The following is a 21,292-nucleotide window of genomic DNA, read 5'->3' as shown; positions in this document are numbered from 1 at the left end:
ATCTGCACAATAGTTTGATACATTGCTCTTAAGTTTTATCCTAGACTAGAATCACTCTACAGTTGAATCTTTTCAGTTTTCTGTGATCTTGTCTCTCTGGCTGGTAGGATCTTGAAAATACTACTGGCCAGAGGGACAGCTTGTGTATAAGATAATTGAACTCAAGTCGATGCACAGTTTTATTTGGAGAATAGTTTGATACATTGCTCTTAAGTCTTACACTACACTAGATTATCTCTGTACAGTAATATTTTCAGTTTTCTGCGATCTTGTCCCTCTAGCCGGTAGGATCTTGAAAATACTACTGGCCAGAAGGACAGCTGCTTGTGTATAAGGTAATTGGACTCACGTCCATGCACAGTTTTATTTGTACAATAGCTTGATACATTGCTCTTTAGTCTTACACTACACTAGAATCACTCTACAGTAATATTTTCAGTTTTGTGTGATCTTGTCCCTCTAGCCGGTAGGATCTTGAAAAAATTAATACTACTGGCGAGAGGGACAACTGCTTGTGTATAAGGTAATTGGAATTAAGTCCATGCACAGTTTTATTTGTACAATAGCTTGATACATTGCTCTTTAGTCTTACACTACACTAGAATCACTCTACAGTAGTATTTTCAGTTTTGTGTGATCTTGTCCCTCTAGCCGGTAGGATCTTGAAAATACTACCGACCAGAGGGACAGCTTGTGTATAAGGTAACTGGACTTAATCCCATGCTCAGTTTTATTTGTAGAATGGTTTGATTGATTGCTTAGTCTTACACTACACTACAATCACTCTGCAGTAATATTTTCAGTTTTTTGTGATCTTGTTCCTCTGGCCGGTAGGATCTCGAAAATACTACCGGCCAGAGGGACAGCTTGTGTATAAGGTAATTGCACTCAAGTTCATGGTGTCTGTAAAAGTCTATTAATGCTTTGTTGCCATTGCAATAATTCTCAATCAGTGAACATGACAGTATCAGTGTGGAATCTTAAGTTGAACGATGGATTTAGAGTGTTTATTTAGTGAGGGAAACTGTTATATATATGTACAACTGATTAAGGAAATATGGAGATGAATCCTTTTTAGGCAAAATTAATATTTTACTATTGATGAGAACTTTTGAGTTCTTTTGAATGTACATTCCTTCAGTTTGGTAGCATTTGCGGTGAGATCTGCATTTTCATCACTTCATGGAGAGAGGGAATGTCATCCTGGAAAATAAGACAAACATAGTGAATTTCTGCAAGAAAGTGTTATGAATAGGAGATGTGTAGTTGGTATCCATGTTGTTTGGTTTAAATTGATTTTCCATTACTTTGTCATGCGATGAGAAGTGTTGATACTTGCTTTTGATTCAAAATACCTGGTTTAAATTAGGAGTTAGGACTAAACATAGATAATACCAATGAATTTAAAATGTATCACTAGCACAAGTGATCAGTTCAGGTAAAGATGAACACTTTGATTTGAATTAATTGAAGCCAAGCTGATTATTTAAAGAGACATGGTAATTGATAGAATATGGTATTTGCACAGCTTACCATACAGACAAAGACACCACAATCATAATCATTCTTTTGCTTAGGTGTATCCTATGTATAGGGATTCAATTAAAATGTGTAAAAAAATGTTCAGTCAAAAGAGCCCGAGCTTGTGTGGACTAAGTGCAGACAAAGAGCCTGGCACATTTATATTACCATAAATCTAACTAACTGGCATATATCTAACTGACGCCATCGCTGCCATGGTGGATGACCATTAACAAAAGAATTAGCTTAGTTTATTGTTCTGGTCATCCAACATGACCGCCAGAGTCTTTGTCACTTGAATTTTCTGCCTATTTTGTGCCAATTTCATCACGTGCAATTTACATTGTCTGAGACTAGTTACGGGGGGGTGGGCGATCATTAACTCTGTTACCTACACCATAAGGACCCCTATAAGCTTTCTAATGCAACTGTAGCTCTATTTGTTCCATTTATAATTGTTTTGTGTGCTGACTAAAAAATTGAAGAGCATTCAAGCTGTTGGTTAACAATTTTTTTTCGGGGGGGGGGGGGGTGGGGAGGTGGGGCGAAAGGGGGTTAGAACCTCCCAGTTCTCCTGCTTCCCGTACCTTTATCTCGACTCCCGCCCTCCTCCGATTTGCCCTGTCTCCTGTAAATAAGGACACTCAAAACACATACTTATCATTTAGCTGCGCAATCCTTTGGCGTTTCTTTTCCTTTGTTTTCAGCCTTGCTCCTCTAGCTCTTCACGTCTTTTGACAGTTTAAATGACAACATTTTATGACCTATGATATAACCACTGTAAAAGGGTTTCCAATTTTACCAGAAGTTGGCCTCAGTTTTTCAGTCCAAGGGCGGATTTTATTTTTCCTTCAGTCCAGAAATCTCAAGATAAGCTAAATGTAAGTCAAAAAACATTTGGGTTCTTGTTTTTGAAAGTATCGTAATGCTTAATAAATGATTCCTTCCTTTGTAGAACTTCCACTTCCCACCATTTCCTCTCCTGCCTCCTGCCCCCTATTCTGCTGGGGCTCCCGCCCCCCTGCCTCCCCCACAATTTTAACTCATGGGTGCACAAATATGCAAACTAAGCAAACTATTCAATCTGATTAATTTTTAGGGTAACTGGGGTTACACTTATTAACTATTTACACTTTTTTACACTTGTTATTTAAAAAGCCTCATTTTAGAAGTGACTTTGCGGGATACAGGCTTAATAAACATGAGGGAAATAGACTAGAAATTTTGCAATGAGAGTGGCTTTCTGAGTATGTCAGGTCAGTGTCCTTTAAGTAATACGTTTTGATTAAATAAAGGATTTCCTTAAACCTATTTTGTTTAAAGGTAAACACCATTCACAAAAAAAAAAAGACAATAGAAGGCCATTTTCGTTACTTTAATTTGTGTTTATTCCAGAAACAGATAGTCTTACAATGCTAAGGAACAGTATCCAACTCTTTAAGTTTAACAATCCTCCTGAAGGAATTCCTCTATCCTTCCACAGAGTATGTAAGTCACAAAATAATATATTAAATATTGATGTGTACAACTTGAGCCCACTGGACATGTCAGAAATGTGTCCTAGTTCTGCCTGGCACTCTGTTTCACTTGGAGTGAATGCAAAATAAGTTCTATTAAGGCATTGAAATCAAGTGTCTGATAACCTTCATATAAATAGGAATCCTCAATATTCTAGCCTACTTTATGACTTAAGCAATAAGAGTAATTATCAAACTATTGTACAAATAAAACTGTGCATGGACTTGAGTCCAATTACTTCACACACCAGCTGTCCCTCTGGCTGGTAGTATTTTCAAGATCCTACCGGCTAGAGGGACAAGATCAGAGAAAACTGAAGATATAACTGTAGAGTGATAATCTAGTGTAGTGTAAGACTAAAGAGCAATGTATCAAACTATTGTACAAATTAAACTGTGCATGGACTTAATTCCAATTACCTTATACACAAGCTGTCCCTCTGGTCGGTAGTATTTTCAAGATCCTACCGGCTAGAGGGACAAGATCACAGAAATCTGAAATGTTACTGTAGAGTGATAATCTAGTGTAGTGTAAGACTAAAGAGCAATGTATCAAACTATTGTACAAATTAAACTGTGCATGGACTTAATTCCAATTACCTTATACACAAGCTGTCCCTCTGGTCGGTAGTATTTTCAAGATCCTACCGGCTAGAGGGACAAGATCACAGAAATCTGAAATGTTACTGTAGAGTGATAATCTAGTGTAGTGTAAGGCTAAAGAGCAATGTATCAAACTATTCTACAAATAAAAATGTGCATGGACTACAGTCCAATTACCTTATACACAAGCTGTCCCTCTGGACGGTAGTATTTCCAAGATCCTACCGGGCAGAGGGACAAGGCAAAGGAAGTTTGAATTCGGGGATCCACCGAATCAATAAAAAAATTCATTCTGAAGGAACGACGAATTTACAAACGTTTGTGCCTATTATAAGTCAAAGACGTCTACAGTGTAATGTGTTAGCCGGCGTACAAATTTACGATTTACGAACTAGACGGGAAGAGATCTAAAGAAATATACCGCATTTGCCGAACAACTTACTGCTTTACTCTCTACACATTATTCTTAACTTGTCAGGTGAATAAGAACGTACTTGTCTTGTTGATCAACATAGTTTATCAACATAGTTGATCAACATAGTCACTGGCAATTCGCATATTTATGTGATTGGTATAGTCCGCCATATTGGAATAACCGACAATTTCCGAAAACTGCTCGACTCGGAAACTCGCTCTTAGTACTCCTCGGTTGTCCTTCTGAGCGGTAGGATTTAGGCACAACCCTCGCGGGCACGGCGGAAAAACCGCTGATTGGCTGAAAAATCCGTTGTCTTGGAGCATGCTCAAGCGCTCGCCGCTGACAATTTGCGGCTGCAAACGAGTTTCGAAAATGTCTGAATATTTTGCAAGCGGGAGCATCGAACAACAAGAAATATTGTGGACTTTTACCCAGTTAGAACTTCTACTTGTCACAGAGAATGCGGATTAAGCAAAAGTAAGTGTGTTGCAAATGTTAGCCTGGTTTTGTTTCTTTCTTTGAGTGTTATTCTTTGTGTTGTGATTTATTTTGTCCGTTGGTGTCGTGTTCATTTTGTGCCAAGCGGAAGCACCTGCTTAGCTTATTTACAATACTCTTCTGCTGCAGATATTGGAGTACAGACGACTTAACACAATGAACACAGCATAATGGAAAGCTATGTTGAAAGGTAAGCCAAGTTTTCCTTCCTTTCCTTCCGTAAATGGTTGATTTTTGCAATTGGCAACATTTTCTAGTTCGTGTGACTTCGGAAACTTTTTGGCTGGATGAGTCTACATTTGAAAAGTTGAAGATTTTGTTCGCTCTCATTTGAATTACCCGTCATATCTTGACTTGCCTCTGGGAAGAGACCCGTTAGGTTTTTTGTCTGCCATGTTCATATAAATAAGTGACGAAAACCGTTGACACTGTACTACAAATCAGGACGTAACATGTCGATCAAAGTCGATCATCGAAAACGTAGTCGATAAGTCGATAGTACTCGATAGTTGTCGATAATTGTCAATCGACAAATTAAATTTGTCGATAAAAGTCGATAATCACAAGATTTTCAACTGATTATCGATTTTATCGACAAAAATGCAAACAAATGTTTCACTCAGCTACGAAATTCAAGTAACCAAACGAATAATAGCTCCAATGACTTTTTTTATGGAAGTGTAAACAGCTGTAAAGTAAATCTGTATGGCAATAAACTTAAATAAAACCCTGAACAACCAAGTGGTCTATTATTCATTACAGAATAGAATGTTTAAATTACCTCGAGAAATGATCGATTAACAGTTTCAGCTGAACTAAATCGCGATCTGCAACATAACTCGAACCAACCTAGTTCCCAGGGTCTCTCTAGGCGAGAGAGATGAGAGATCCTGAGAACTCGAAGTCGTGTTTCTTCCTGGGGACAGAACGGGCCAAAGTTTAGACTAGATGCGGGAAAAAATCGAGGCTAGCAAGGTAATTAAAAAGTAAAGTAAAGTAAATTGACATTTTATTGTCATCAGTGTTTTTACTCAGTTCAACATTTGACAAATACAAGCTGCTACGACTCTCCTCCCTATCCGCTAGGTTGGCCAAATTCGCCGGGTTTGTATGCCCCTTGCTTCTCCTTGCGCCTGTGATTGTTGTACCAGTCCGCAACCTACGTATGACAGTAAAAATACAGCGAATTACGATTGCTCAGTATCAGAAAATATGAACCCGTGTATAAACCATAAACAGTTAATCTCGCCAGATCTAGCCTTGTTCAGACACAAAACGACGTCAGTCACAGGTACTTAGCAGTACTGTTTATTAAATGTGGTTAAATCCGGGTTAATCAAAATCGGCAGCACACATCAGCACTTAAACATAAGCTGATTTAATAATCTATAATCCCAGATAATCTACAATCGATGGCTGCCATTAAACCTACTTTTAAACCACCATCGACAACACACTGGATTGGTTGTGAATTTCCTGAATGTGGGAGGTGGTTCCACGAGTCATGTCTTGGACTAAAATTCTCATCTGATATGGAAAGGCAAAGATATGCCTTTGTGTGCAAAACGCACGATAACATCAGTGGCCTAGACATGTTTACCGATCGCGTAACCGCATCAGTATCCGACATATGTATGCAGGTCGAAGATGAAGAATTAATAGAGGGGTCAGCGACTATAAAAACAGCTAGAAGATCCACATACAACGCCGGAACATCAACAGAGCAGCCTCTTCCCCCGAACTACGTGGAGTATGAGGGGAAATTCTACCACATCCCAAATTTCCTATCATTGCAACAAGGTAAAGTGTACAACCCCTCCACTTCAAGAATGGCCAGGTGGATGGCCGTGGCAAGAAGTGATTTTTATGAGAAAGTTGAAGCAATTGTAAGTCCGAAAAAGACTACAAATGGACTTTATTTAAGTGACATTTCAGCTTTCTGGGTACCAGGGATCGGTACAAAGTGCGGCCAGGTCTTACGCTTGCTGCGTAAGACATCTGCGAAGTCTGCAGTGCCAGTATTCGAATGGAAGAAAGAATACAATGTAAGAGACAAAGTTTCGGCGTGTTTCAAAGTTCTCTCGCACACCAAAAAGGGCAACGGAAAGTGGCTATTGACGGAAACTACTGAAATAATGTGGAGCGAGTGCAATACACACCTAGTGACATTCAATGGTCCTTTGGAAAGAAGGGATTGCCCTTTAGAAGTAAATGCAGAAGCTCTCGAGGCGTTGTTGCCGCAGCTAGAATAAGCAGAGGAGGAACGACTTCAAAAGGAAGAGACACTTAAAAAGCAAGAAGCTGAAAGGAAAAAAATGGGGCCGCCGGAAGATATGACTGTTCATTTATTGAAAGAAGTCCTTGATGACTTGAACATAACCTATAGGTCGAACGAAAAAAAAGCTGATCTGATAGAAAAAGTTCGTTGTGCTCAAGCAACTTTACATGATGTATCACATGACCACAACATGAGAGGTCACGCCTTTTTCTCTTTTAAGTTCTGGAATACTGGAACTCCGTTTGAAGACTGGTCTCCTTTCAGGAAAAACGCATTGTGTCTTTATTATTTCGATGACCGAAAGGAACGCCTTCTGTATCTCTTCTTCCATATACTTTTTCTCTTAGATGTATTCGGAGCATACCTGGAAGTCATCTTTCTACAACAAATTGTTTATTTTATCATAGAAATTTTAACGCTGCGTTAAATCAAGTATGCATCATGGCTATTTTGGTTCAGTTACTTCACGTTTGGATGGCACTGGTATCTCTGTGGCTGATCGCCCAGGTTAATTTTATGTCAGTTCTTGGTGAGAAAATTCCTCACATGTTTTCAGAGGAAAACGGATTCCAGACGTAGTTGAATTTGTAAACAGTTGTGTACATTACATCACGTTCAGTTATAACAGCTTTTAATCGTTAGGGTGAAGTTTTGCTTTGTTAGATTGATAAGCGTAGGAGTTTAATTAGGTTTAACATCACATATGCATAAATCATTGCTTACAGTGATAACAGCTGTTATAAAACACATACATCAGAAAGTATTTCAGAGATTCCATCTGAAATGATTTACTTAATTAAGTACTTTTGCTGGAAGAAAAGGGTAGTTTCTCTGCGGTTATTGAGGTTTATACGAGCTTTCAATTACAGTACAAAAGCAGTAAAATGAAGTCTTGACATAGCCAATGCTGCTTTATTAATCTGTCCTCGGCAACTGTACTCTTTCCTCCCGCCAAACATCGTTTTTTGTTTTTCCGATACTTGTCGATTGAAATCGATCAAATCGATCAAAATCGATCAAAATCAATCATAATCGAACAAAGTCGATAATCACAATAAATTGTGTGATCGACTTTTATCGATTTCCGATATTTGTCGATTGATTAGTATCGACAACGATCGACGATGATCGATTTTTATCGACTATCGAAATTATCGACATGTTACGTCCTATACAAATGAGCTTAATTTTGTAGATTTCAGGATATAAATCTTACATACAATGAACGTTTTAAAAGCGTAGCCAACTTATGTCCAGTCCGGATATCAGCATACTATTCGAGGTGACACATTTCTTTCTACGTTTGGATATATCCTCTGGCTTGTGTTGTCTACAACTGAAAAGTTCTTGCAGCGGTTCAAGAATCTGATATGACAGATGTACACTAAGGTTTGTTGTTATTGAATGGACTAATTGCGTTGCTTTGAAAGAGTTTTTAAAAGTTATCTTGTAAAATTATTTTTTGACCTGAAGGCAGACTTTTTTGGGTTTAATTAGTCTGATGATGATGAGGTTAATGAAATGTTTTCATTTGTTTATTTTTTATTGAGTGAAACCTCAAGAAGTAACAATCCTTTTGTTGTACTTCATGATTATGTTGTACTACATGATTTAAATTTCCCAGTTACAAAGCTAGCAAAATGACTGAGGTATTCACAATATAGGTTGAAAGAAGTTGCGTAGTCTTCAATGCTCTACGCAGTATTGTATAACGTATGAACAGTGCAGATACTAAGTTAATGACACTTCTTCTTGCAATGTAATATGTATTCAAAGGATGAAGCCAAAGTATAGCTTAACTTAATTTTACATTTTTTTCTCTTTTTTGACACAGTTAGACCTCAGATTTTCACAGCTCTCCTTCTCTCTTTCAATGACTTGATTCTCTGGCTGGGGACAGTGTGACGTGGCCATGTACATCAACGTGAAGAAGTTTTTTTCCTGGATGAAATGAATGCCATCTTCCTTGGAGAGGATACTAAATGATATGTCCCTTTCATAAAAAGATTAAGGAATAATAAAAGGGATAATTACCGAACCAAATGCATGGAACAAGTATTTCAGAATTCCCCAGTAACTAATAAAGAAAAACGTTTGAAGACAGAAAAATTATAGCTTGGTAAACTTGGTTGGGATTTGACTTCTTAAAAATTTGTAGATCATAATATTTTGGTGTGGAAGTTTATGCGATAGTTAACAATAATTTATTCTTTACAATCAAGGTGAATAGTGGCTGTTATTTACAGGGTTCGTACGGGTCCTGGAAAACCTGGAAAGTCCTGGAATTTTATTGTGGCATTTTCTAGGACTGGAAAGTCCTGGAAAGGGGTTACTGGTCCTGGACAGTTCTGGAAATCTGTTAAACTCAAGGAAAAAAAATATGAAATGTATGGCAGACAGTACGGAGAATTAACATTAAGATCTTGGGAGTGAAAGGGTTAATGTGAATTTTAGAGTCCTGGAAAAATCAATCTGAGTCCTGGAAAAGTCCTGGAAATTTGTTTCTGGAAAAGGGTATGAACCCTGTATTTACTGAGATTGACAAGTTTTTAGTATATGTACAACATGATCTCAACAACAGATGAAAAGGAAACCATTAAAAGATAATTTGATTGACCTCTCAATTCATGCGTGGAAAACATGCAAGCGGCATGAAGATGTGCACAATTCTTTACAGAATCTTCTAACATGGCAGGTCTAGTTAACCTGCGATAAAATCCTCGTTGATCACAATCTAGCAAAATGGTCTTTTAACACTGTTCAAATCAGCAATCTAAATGAAAAGTCTGTTTGCAAAACAATTTCATTGTTCAATCAAAGTTTCATTTTCACTTGAAATGAAAATTGAAAATTCGAAACTTCGAAGACTTTTTCGTATTTTCTGGTACAGTATCTTCTTGTATTCTCAGGATTTCCGTTTCAGAACACTGGCGGAACATAAGTTTTCACCGGCCATTTTGTTATTGTTTGGATCATGTATCATTCACTCATTAGAGAGTGAATAATTATCAACTATTCCACGAGAACGTGTTGGATATGAGATAATAGATAGCCAACAAGGCGCGTAGCGCTGAGTTGGCTTTAATCTTCTCATATCCAACAGGCATTAGTGGAATAATTGTTTTATTAAAAAGGCCCCCAAAATATAGAAAACTAGACTTAAATAACAATAAAAATGCTCAAAAAATCATGCATACGCTTTCCATATTTGTAGAGCATGGTATAATGGCTCATAACCCCTGATAGCTAAAACAATGAAAACTCTCAAATTGCATTATCCAATGATCCAGTTTTTTAATGATGCTCATTGCTTGTGTGTTTGTGTTGGATTTTATTTTTATTTCAGTTTAGTTTTCTATATTTGGGGGGCGTTTTTAATGAAACAATTCTAGTCACGCTTGGTTGGTCTTTTTGTTTGGGAATGGGAGAGGTTAACTTAACAGTAGTTTTTACATGTAGTTATTTTGGAATTGCAAATCTCTAAGTTGCAACGCCTTCCAAACTAAAATGTGGTGTTCCAATTTGATAAAATTCAGAGTAAATACTAAGAACCACTTCAAAAATGGCTACTTTTTCGGTGTAAAATAGAAACCTGTCTCGGAGAAAAGTTATTTTTACGTTGCAGGCTTGGAAGTCCCGTTGGAAATGAGTGCAAAATTGGCCTAAAGTGAAACGTGGAGCTTAGACGGAAATCTATGATTGCCATTTAATTCCAAAGACGATTTTTGCAATATACTAAGAATCTTAAACTGGTGTTAAAACTCAGAGGAAAAGTTTCCCTATTTGCAAGGAATTAAAAAATTCTTCCAAGCAATTTCCTGTTCTTTATTTGAACTGAAATGTAATGTTTAAGTCACGCATAAGGCACCAAATGATTTTTTTGAATTTCTTGTCTCGAGAGGTACCTCCATAGAAAACGATTCAAAATTTCTGATCCCTAAACAACACAAGAGAGGATTCAAAATTTCAAATCCCCCAAAGAACACTAGAAAGGGTTCAGAATTTCTGATCTCCCAAAGAACATTAGAAAAGGTTCAGAATTTCTGATCCCCCGAGGAACACTAAAAAGGGTTCAGAATTTCTGATCCCTCAAAGAACACTAGAAAGGGTTTAGAATTTCTGATCCCCCAAAGAACACTAGAAAGGGTTCAAAATTTCTGATCCCCCTAAAGAACTCTAGAAAGGGTTCAGAATTTCTGATCCCCCAAAGAACACAGGAGAAGATTCAGAATTTCTGATCCCCTGCAAAGCCAGTGTTGCATCCAATGTAGCCACCTTAAATCATAACATTGAAGACAGGGTTTAGATCTTGCTGCCTGCCTGAACAATGTTTAATCAAAATATTTTTCTTGATAACAATATTCAATTAGAAATTTTATACAAATATAGCATAATTCTTAACAGATTCCATACACTCAGATTATACTGAGAGAGTGATGAAGAACAAGTTTCTTCACAGCAGTCTATTAATATAAGTAACTGTAACCATCACACATTGTATTACAATGATCTATGCACTTCAAAATTACAGTAGCTGTAAATCTAAAAAAACAATATCAAACAGTACCTAAGAGGATAGGAAAGTTCAGAATTGACCAAAAAAGTGAGATTACTAAAACTGCACAACTGTAGGCATAAATGCAGACTCCACTTTCTCTGTCAGAATTAGCTCACCTTGTGTGAAGGAAAAATTTCTAACAATTTCTGTTTAACATGGAAACAAGGCACCTCACTGTTATCAAACAAAAAGAGTGTTCAGGAACACTACAGTACATTACAGGGATGACAATTAAAGACTGCAATTTACATGTACATTTAAATTTGCAGTTGATACATTTAAGTGGGTCAATGTACTCTACATACATGTATACAGTGTCCTCCAAAAACCTGTTGTCATATAGCAGCGGCCATGGCCTTTAGCATTGCCCAACATGTTTTTACATCTTCAATCTAACTTTTTGAGTGGGCTACCAGTTCATTCACACTTCAGTTACGCAACCAGTTTAACCATGCTCAAAGGAGAAGGGTGTGGGTAAAATTGTTTTTATAAAGACCTGACAGATATGGATGCAAGTATTGTAGCTAATGCTACAAGCAATTCTATTCTTTCTTTTTTGATTTAGCATACTTATCTTGGAGATGTTTCCTGGTAGCTGGCAATAGTTTGCTGTCCTCAGTTAAAGAAGCCCTCCCAAAAACGATCATATCTTATTACTAGTTTATTACTAACTTCATGCTACTTGCAACTATCTCATTCCTGGTTGATGGATGAAAATCTCTATCTTTTTTCTATCCAAGAGGTTTTGTAGATAGAGGATAGCTATCTTTGGCATGGCTTAAAGTTAACTAATATCTATCCATCAGATAGTTAGGAAATAGATAGACTAGCTAAAAACTAGCTTCCTGTATAGATATTCAACAGATACTTAGATGGCCTAGCTATCCACTAACTTGTCTATCCAAAAACCACCACTACTGTAGTAAGCCAAAAACTAGGCTATCTGAAGACTAGTCCTTATATTGAACAATAAAACACTATCCTATCTGAAACCTACCTCTGCTGTAGTTAGTAACAAGATAGCCTATCTGAAAACTACCCATCACTCATATCGCACTGCGATAACCTACCCAAAAGCCAGAGATAGTAAAAAGATAGCAGCCAATCTAAAAGTTATCATCACTCATGTACACGTAGCACTTTAATGTTAACCTGGCCAAAAGCTTTCTTAGTCACAGGTGGTGAAAATATAGCTAACTATTGAAAACTCTTCATTACTCATTTTATATTGAACTTTGATACCTGCTCTTCAAATCCTAAACCTAAGTGAAATCTCTGTATTTACATAGGAAAATGTATAAATAACTCATAGTTTTATTTAAACCTGCTACAGTTGTACATTAAAATTTAATACCAAAAACCAGGCACATCCAGATGCAAAAGGATGACAAAATCTGGCTGGAAATGAGTTTCCATTATGTTGTGATTTATCACAAAACTTACTTAAATTTAACATATATCTTTCAAAAATCCTGTTTGAAACACTTCTCAGCTATTTAAATTGGAGTCTAGTAAATGTTTACATTCTTCAGTAAATTTTCATGAAATGTAAACAGATTTCGTGACCAGAAAAGCACAAAATATTCTTGAAATGAATTTCAAATTTCAATTACATTAATTTCTTCATGAAAGTATTTTATTCAATTAATTTTATCCATGAATCATGTGTTTTTCATATTATGGTAAGCCTTATGTACAAATTTCTGGAAGTGGTTAAAAGTAATTTTCCGTAACCTAGCTGTGAATTATATCTGCTGTTCTAAATAACCTCTATTTGCATAACGAAATGCCAAATTATAAAAAAACCTTTGAAATACTGCCCAAATGAAGAGAACTTCAACCACCCTAATGAAAATAACATCAGTCTTTTGCAACTCAAGTAATAAGTAGCAAACAAAAGGTCTTGATAATGTAACATGCACATCTAACATAACCTCAAGAGCACCACCATCAACCTGAAAATCAAAAAGGTAAAGGATGTTGCTTTTTGATATCTTGTGTTTTAGGTGTTGTATAATACATACATGTATGCCCACTTGATCCTAGACAAGATATACACTAGCTATATGAAGTATATGTAAACTACATGAGAGAGCTCACATTTATTGCACTTACTGTACTTTTATAATGAATGATTTTCCCAACGCGAAATTGTTCGTATATTGTTGTGTTGAATACAGTTGCTTTCATAACTCCTTTAGGAAATGAACATTTGCATTCACGAAATCAACAAGACTTAACAGTGTGTTAAAGCATCTGCATCTTCTGTAATCTTCCACGATCAATTTAACCGGCCAGAGCGTTTCCAGTATTTCAAGAACCTTCACAAATTATGCAAGAAAATCAGTTTACCTTGGAAAGCTGCAGGGACCATAAGCTTTCTGTAAACCTGACGAGTGTAAGAGAAACCGCCAGTTGCTGGCAAATAGTTTGATTGCCACACTGTTTTGCCGACGAAACTTCATACTTTTCCACCTTTACTGGGATTTGACTCAACTGGAATAACAACGGACATCTGTAAACAATTTGTGACTGCTTTCCAACGTAAAGCAAGGCTATAAAATAACAGAGAGCTTTGTTATCGAATCCTAACAACATTGACCACGATCTTTGCCCGCCATTTTGGTGTTTCCGTTCGATCCCATAATCCTTCGGTGAATCTGATAAATGAATACTTTTGACCAGCAGATTCCCTTTCCAAAGGAGTCGGTTATTTGCGCGCAATTTCGAATCCAACATTGTCAATAGCAGCAAGAAACATGGAATGATTTGTCCAAGTTCAAATGAGTATCTTGATTGCTTCGGTGAAAGAAAGGCAAGTCGCAGAAAAGTAAGTATATCATAATTGTTGCTCAACATTAAAGTTAGCTGCTCAATCTTTGAATCGAAATCAATGTTGTGGCTGAAGAAATTTCGTTGTTATATTTATTTCGCGATCACTGAAACACAAGAAGAACGTTTGTTCTCCTGATTTTATTAGCACCCGTAACGAGGAAATTATTCACACGCATTTCCTATGTATGAAATGCTTGCATAATAGCTTGTTAGTGTGCTTTTTGAAGAGGTAACTTAAAGTTTACACTGAATTGATTTGAAGCTACAGATCACGCTCGCTACACTTCACTACCGCATTGCCTACATACTGCTCTTTATTCTTTACAAAAGAATACACTCCCGATCAATTGATTAATGAAAAACAATGTTAATTCTATCGCTATTTATAAGAATATTTAGCTTCAATTGCTTCATTGCAGAGCAGAGGGAAAAAAAAAGGCAAGAATAGCGGCCCTCAATCCGAAACGAACACATTAAAGCAGAAAACGGAGGTGGCGCAGACGGCAGCTGAGTCGTGATTAAAATTCTTGTTATCTTTGTCTCGATCCTTTGGCGTGGTTTCAAATCGTTATTAATAATGACCTAGCTGTGAATATTTCATTTGTGTACTTTTCTGATGCCCTTTACTCTGTGATCCTTTTGTCTGTTATGTGTTTAAAGTTACTATCCAATCGTTACTTTTTAGCTATCAGACATCTAGTTAATTTCTTGTGAATTATAAATAGACGGCCATTTCTGTCCTGTCACCTGACAAGGGGGATCAGAAATTCTGAATCCTTTTAAGAATTATGGGTAGATGACCGTTTTGTTCTGATAAGTTATGCACTGAGGGATCAGAATTTTTGAATCCCTTTAAGTCATGTGGGATCAGAAATGCTGAAATGTTGTAGAATTATAAATCGACAGCTCTTTCTATCATGTTAGTTGATTTGGTGGGGGAGGGGGATCAGAAATTCGCAATACTTTTAGAACCATGAACAGATAGCCGTTTTTGTCCCGTGAGGTGATGGGGATCAGAAATTCTGAATGCAATTAGAATTATAAATAGATGACTGTTTTGCTCTGACAGGTTGTGGACTGGGATCAGTTTTTTGAAACTATTAAAGTCTTGGGGGATCAGAAATTCTGAATCCTTTTAGAATCATAGATGGATGACCGTTTTATTCTGATAAGTTGTGGGCCGGGAGATCAGAAAATCTGAATCTCTCAAAAAAGGAAAGCGCCATGGGTGCACGATCTTTTTTACATTAAATTGTACATTTTGGTGAAATTGGATGTATTGTCCCTGGCGGACTCAACTGAACACTTCTTTTTCTCCTTCCAATAAGCCAAAACCTTTCGGAAACACAAACTTTTTCGGCATCAAATACCAGTACCCTTCGGAATTTTTCCAAATTGGAATGCCACATTTTAGTTTGGAAGGCGTTTTGCATTTTAATCAGATAAACATTTTGCTGACATCATTGCCTGATCTGAATAATTTACCAAAAAGTGAATTGTGGTGCCAGAAGATAACCATATCCACCTCAAGGGAGGTCAATGGAAATTCTGAGGAGTGGGGGGCGGGGGAGAATTCAAAACCTTAAATTTTGAAAAGGAAAGTATGAAGATGAACTGGCATTTTCAGTGGGGTGTTCAGAGGATGGTTTGCTCCAAATGCATTTGTTATGATATGAGCCTTTGTTGCTTCACTGATGTTAATAGAGATTTGAATATCTTCTGTTATCTGCCAGTCTTATTTTCTACAGTAGTGGGTTATCAGCCCTCAGCCCAACACCCAACCTGGAAAGCCAGGTGATCAAAATTTGTCTGGTCCCTATCCTTCAACCTACCAGAAGCACAAGACTCCAGCTGACATAGCTCATAGGGTCATGGATACAAAAACCATCCCTCCACAATAAGATGGTGACCCCTTAGCATGGTTGGAAGTTGGGGGAGGGAGTAAACAAAATTTGGTGGCAGGGTCTGCAAGGGTATGGAATTTATCTGGAACACAATATGAAACAGTAGAATTTTGTTGCAGTGTAGGCTACTGAACCTTCTCCTTAAAAGTATCTAGGAGAGATGGCATACGGTATTTGCTTGGAACAAGACTTAAACTTACTATTGGGGGAGGAGGGATGGTGCAGTTTTCATGTGTTTTCTCACAATGTTGCTTTTTGCAAAAAGGCATGCTTTCCAATGTGGTCAGTGTAAGACGCAGACTTTTGACTGCAGGCCAGGTGTTAAAATGCAGACTGTAGACTTTTTAAGTGTTACTGTGTGTTAACAGTAAACAGACCAACCTTATTCAGGCTAAAAGAAGCGAGAGTTTAGCCTGAATAGTTCTAGGGTTAGACTGAATGTCACTCGGGTTAGCTGGGAAGAATCTAGGCGGCTTTAGCAGGTTCGGTCGAACCCCCTAGATTAAAAAAAAGAAATAAAACATAACATGCTAACTTGGCCTCACAATAACAGAAATCCCATTTCCAATTCAAGGACCACCGGTCCCCCTAGAGGGGACCGCATTTTGGCAGTTCGTATCTCGAAACCCCTTCTCTGTATCCGCCCTAGGGTCAGCCAGAATATTTTCTCCAGTTAGCCTGTTTAAGGTTAGCACTCGATAAAACACGATTCAGTTATAATAATGTCTGCAGTATGTATTTCCTCCTTACTCTGCAGTCTGCAGTGCACAGTCTGCGTTTTACACTGACTGAATTTCGATGTAACTACAAGCCTTCACTTAAATAGCCTGCAGAGCAGGCGAGATTCTTTCGAGCGAGCGCTCACATCGTAAAAAGTTTAGCCGCCATCTTGAATTTTTCATGCAGTGGAAGACTGGGGAGAGAAAGAAAGTTTTACCAAGGGGGTAAATGATAGGCAAGAGGAAGGATAGGGGAGGGGTGGAGCGAAGAAAATCTCGCCTGCCCGAGGTCATTGTTCTTTTAGGAAACTCCGTTCGCCCACGAACGGAGTTTCTGATTGGTGCGGCTTGACCCTGCCTGTCAATTGTCTGTCAGTCAGTTTCGTTTCGTTCGTGCGGGTAGCAAACATGGCAAACTCTGTCAAAAGTGATGTTGTTAGTTTCGATTCCGCTCTCGAGGAATCTCTCAAGCGTTTATGTGAACTTGGAATGTCTCGCGAATTACGAACGGAGCAAAAAGACGCAATTTCCACACTGGTATCCGGAAAAGATCTGTTGGCAGTGCTACCCACTGGCTTTGGGAAAAGCTTAATATTTACGTAAAATGGGGTTGACTAGCCTACACGACTTCTACGGTTCGTGACATTTGCACATTTGCCGTTCTCTGTTCGGTCACTCGACCTTTCTTGTCGCTTCACTCGTGTTCATGAAGGGCACTTCATGTTGTGTAATAAGGAGGAATTTTAAGCGGAGTTGAGCCGTTAGATCGTGCTATGGCAAATTTTTATAAGTTAAAGGTCTGCATGGTTTGCGCTGTTATCTGCATCTCGACTCGTTGAGTTTGACACCTCTGTAATTTGCCATGTGTTTATGCATTGTTTAGGCTCATTTCTATTGCAAGATATGCTTTTAAGTCTCCATGAATTTGCTTTTGAGGGACAAAATATGAAATTTACCGTGAACATGTTGCTTACTTGCATTCTATATTGTGACACCGGGCCCGGCTGTGACTAGAACTGTTTACAAGCACAGTAGGTAGATTCTTATCACGGATATCATATTTGTTCTCGTACGATTTCCTTCGGAGACGCTGTAGCTTTACTTTGAGAAAGCTATACGTTTGTCTAGAGACATTCTTATGTTTCTTGCAGCTATCGGATCGAGCTTATGTTTCTCTTGCTCGATGTATAGGTTTATTCCTCCTTTGGTTGTTCTGGCACCACATGACAGGGGCACCCAACGGATCGTTTCGGTAAATTATTTGTTCGGAAGGCCTTTAATCCCCTCTGATTTTCTGAAGAGAATTGTCACCTCGAACTATCGTGATATGAGAAATTTAATGTCTGTTGTTTTCGAATTGTAAAAAATGTCGTTTTAGGTACCGAAAAAAGGTCAGCTATCATTTTCGGAAAGGCGATAAGACCTAAGGTTTTCGGGGAATGGACGAAAAAGCCCTAATAAATTCGAGAATATTCAAGTTCCCCTAGAATAACCGAACAGACAAAATTTTTTAGCGCAACCTAAAATTAACCTACAGAGCTTTAAAACTACTCCAGATAACCTAAAACAGCGTTTAAAAGCATTTGAGAGAAAACGGTCGTTGGGTGCCCCTGACATGATTCAAGTGTAGCTGTTTACGCGCAAGTCCCGTTAACTGTTTTGCGTGTTTTATATGCCATTGTTCGGCTTAGTTCAGGCAAGACCATGGTTTCGATCCTCCATGTGGATCTCATCAGTTGCCGGTATTTCTAAAATACTCTGTACGTCTGAAGTCGCTAGCGCAACACGCACCTCTGTGAGAATGCAAGACATCCTGCGGCTTGGCACAAACTTCTCGTGGTGTGTACCCTTGTGAGACTTCCGGTGTTGAGAAAACCTCATTTTGATTGGTTACCCGCTCATTTCCGGAAATGCAGTGAAGCGCAACTAATCAGGAGGTGTTTCGCATTTTAACGGGCTTTTCGGGCAGGCGTCTTCTCATTTTTCCTCTCCCCCATCCCCCACCGTCTAACATGGCGGTCTAAAAAGGCGGTCGCAAGGTTGTAACGCTAACTCGCCCCAATAAGACGCCTGCACTGCAGGCTATCACTTAAACGAATGTTCCCCCAGTATAAAGTGGAATAAGAACCCCTTTTGGCGGATTGCTTTTTTCGTTAACACAATGGAGAAATGTTTGCAATAACGAAGCCCGCAACTGCGGGGAAAGCTGCGTAGCCAAGGAACAGGAATCGTAGTAAGTGCGAAGTAGCATAAGCCATAATATCAAACACGGGCTAACATAAACAAAAAGCGATTTATTTTATCCTTCAAGCTGTATTACATATACAATAAAACTTTCTACAATGCCATATTAAACCTCTATAAGCTTACTACAAGTTTTCAGCTCATGGCAAACATGGTATCCACTGAAACGGCAAAACAAGGCACGAATGAATAGCACACAAGCGAAAAACACAACAAAATTAGGCATTAGTGTGCACTACTTACGAATTCGTCCTCCACTTTTCTGTCTTCAGGCAACGATACAAAAGTCCATGAACAAATAGCATTTGAAAATTTTCATCAACACGAAAAAAAAGTCATATTTTATATGTTCCGTAAAATTAAACAAGCTACAAAAAATTGCGGTTCAAAACCTTAATGAACTTGACACGACCTTAACAAAAGGAAAAACGGTACCTCGGGTGAATTTGAAAAAGCTGAAAGTTTCCTTTCGGAAGAGCTGTCTTTATCATTTGAGAAAACTGTCAACACCGTTTCGATCCTCTCGATCACAGTCAAAACATCAGCACGGATCATTGCCCAAAGTAGCCGAGTTGTTTGTAACTGCCTTGAGCGAGCAAGATGTAGCCAAAAGCCATGACAATGACGTGTTCGTTTTTGATTCGTCGTCCGCCATTTTGAAAATGGAAAGGCGGGAAGACAAATCGAAATCTACTGCGCATGAGCAGCGGTTTTTCCGCCGTGCCCAGCTCACGCACTTTCAAGTCCGAGTCGGTGTTTTCAATTGTCAACAAATCTTGACAAAGATTTCTTTCGTTATCTTTTGTGCTGAGATGCTGTAACAAATTTCACGAACGCAAAAAAGGCTACTAACATCATGAGTGTTTCTTCAACATAAGCATAGTGAAGTTTTACACTGCGAAAATGAAAATAGACAAGGAGTTTTGATAACTCGATCAATAAAATCGAAATCGTTATTCCAAGTCGATTAAAGAGAGCGTCATAGTAAATTTGCTGATTATTTCTGCTTTATTCACATATTTTCAGCTTAGCTTTTAATATGCTCTCAAACATTTATCAATCTTAAACATATTTAAAAACTACAGAGTTATTGTTTGAGTTCGATGTACGCTTTCACAAGAAAGTGCGGCGGAAGTACAATTTGTCATGTTTACTGACTGTACAAAAACACGCACCAGCGGGCTCTCTCATTCATCGACAACAGAGAATTTACTGGAGTTTTACACGAATAAAACTGAGCAGTATCTACGGACGTAAAGTTATTGGGCCTTGATGAAACATCAAGCGTTGCTTACAATTCAAGCGAAACTCAAACTAGCAATTATTTTGTTTCACTTTTCGGTCGCGATAGACTGACAAATTCCTCGCAAGCGTGTGGCAAGAGGAGTTAGGAAACTATGAAGTCCTGAAGCTCTGCTATATCTAAATATATCCAGCTAGTTTTTTGCTGTGTAATGGAAAAGCTGTTAATCTTCAACATATGTGAAATTTAAAGTGGAGTAATGTACAGCTCATGCAAAAGAAGCATCCGTCGGAACACAACTTGGTCAGCGATATCATGATATAAGCTTACAGCGGAACATACCTAAATTCGACACTGTCTTACTTTATTCATACTGAAGCAGCTTACGACGAAAATACTTAAGCAAAATTCCAACAGACGTAAACGCGTTGAGTTGTGGGCGAAAAACGTGAAAAATTTCGGGAATTTCGGACGCCATTTCCCCCGCGCGACATCCGCAAAAATCCTCGCAGCATGTACGCACGTGTGCCGCAGGCGATGGCGCAATTTGTTCTAAAAATAGAATTATTGTCCTATATCATGGGGACAACCCCAATACTAGAAATGGCGCGCGCTTACGGTCTCCGTCCCCGATTATGGCTCCTGGTTTTGTAGGCGTTTCCTTCGTTTTCGAACTCTTTTATCCTCTGTCCATTATCTATACTTTCTTGTTAAGATGTTATTTCCATTTTTGAATTCTCAGTACCTCTGTTGGATTGTGACTGGAACAGGAGTCTTTTTTGCAACCATTTTCTACACTGGCCCGAAGGAACCGAAAAAGCGTGTAAGAAGATCCACTGTGACATATATGGATTTTATGGTGAGTCAGTAGAGGCGAAAAAGATCCTATCTAATTTTTTTTTAACCCAGACCCTTCTGTCTTTCTTGAAATATTTTGTACGCTTACTTCTTTTA

General features: G+C 38.2%; 1 long non-coding RNA gene and 1 pseudogene across 2 annotated transcripts in view; both read left to right on the top strand.

Annotated features, from left to right (window-relative positions):
- The window catches only part of LOC149102420 (uncharacterized), a 46,394-nt pseudogene that overhangs the window by 2,118 nt on the left and 22,984 nt on the right, over positions 1–21,292 (top strand). The window contains exon 3 of the transcript XR_016202303.1: positions 21,081–21,197. The product of XR_016202303.1 is annotated as an uncharacterized LOC149102420 (transcript). The remainder of the gene's footprint in view (positions 1–21,080; positions 21,198–21,292) is intronic.
- LOC149102424 (uncharacterized) lies at positions 4,336–8,818 on the top strand. Its single transcript, XR_016202573.1, has 3 exons — positions 4,336–4,536; positions 4,687–4,747; positions 8,670–8,818. It is a non-coding gene; the product is annotated as an uncharacterized LOC149102424 (long non-coding RNA).

Source organism: Orbicella faveolata, unplaced genomic scaffold (genome assembly GCF_042242905.1).
Source record: "Orbicella faveolata isolate gen_17 unplaced genomic scaffold, um_ofav_v1 contig_36, whole genome shotgun sequence".
In the NCBI taxonomy this organism is placed as follows: domain Eukaryota; kingdom Metazoa; phylum Cnidaria; class Anthozoa; order Scleractinia; family Merulinidae; genus Orbicella; species Orbicella faveolata.
The sequence above is the reverse complement of the archived record's forward strand: the minus strand, read 5'-3'. Positions and strand labels throughout refer to the sequence as shown.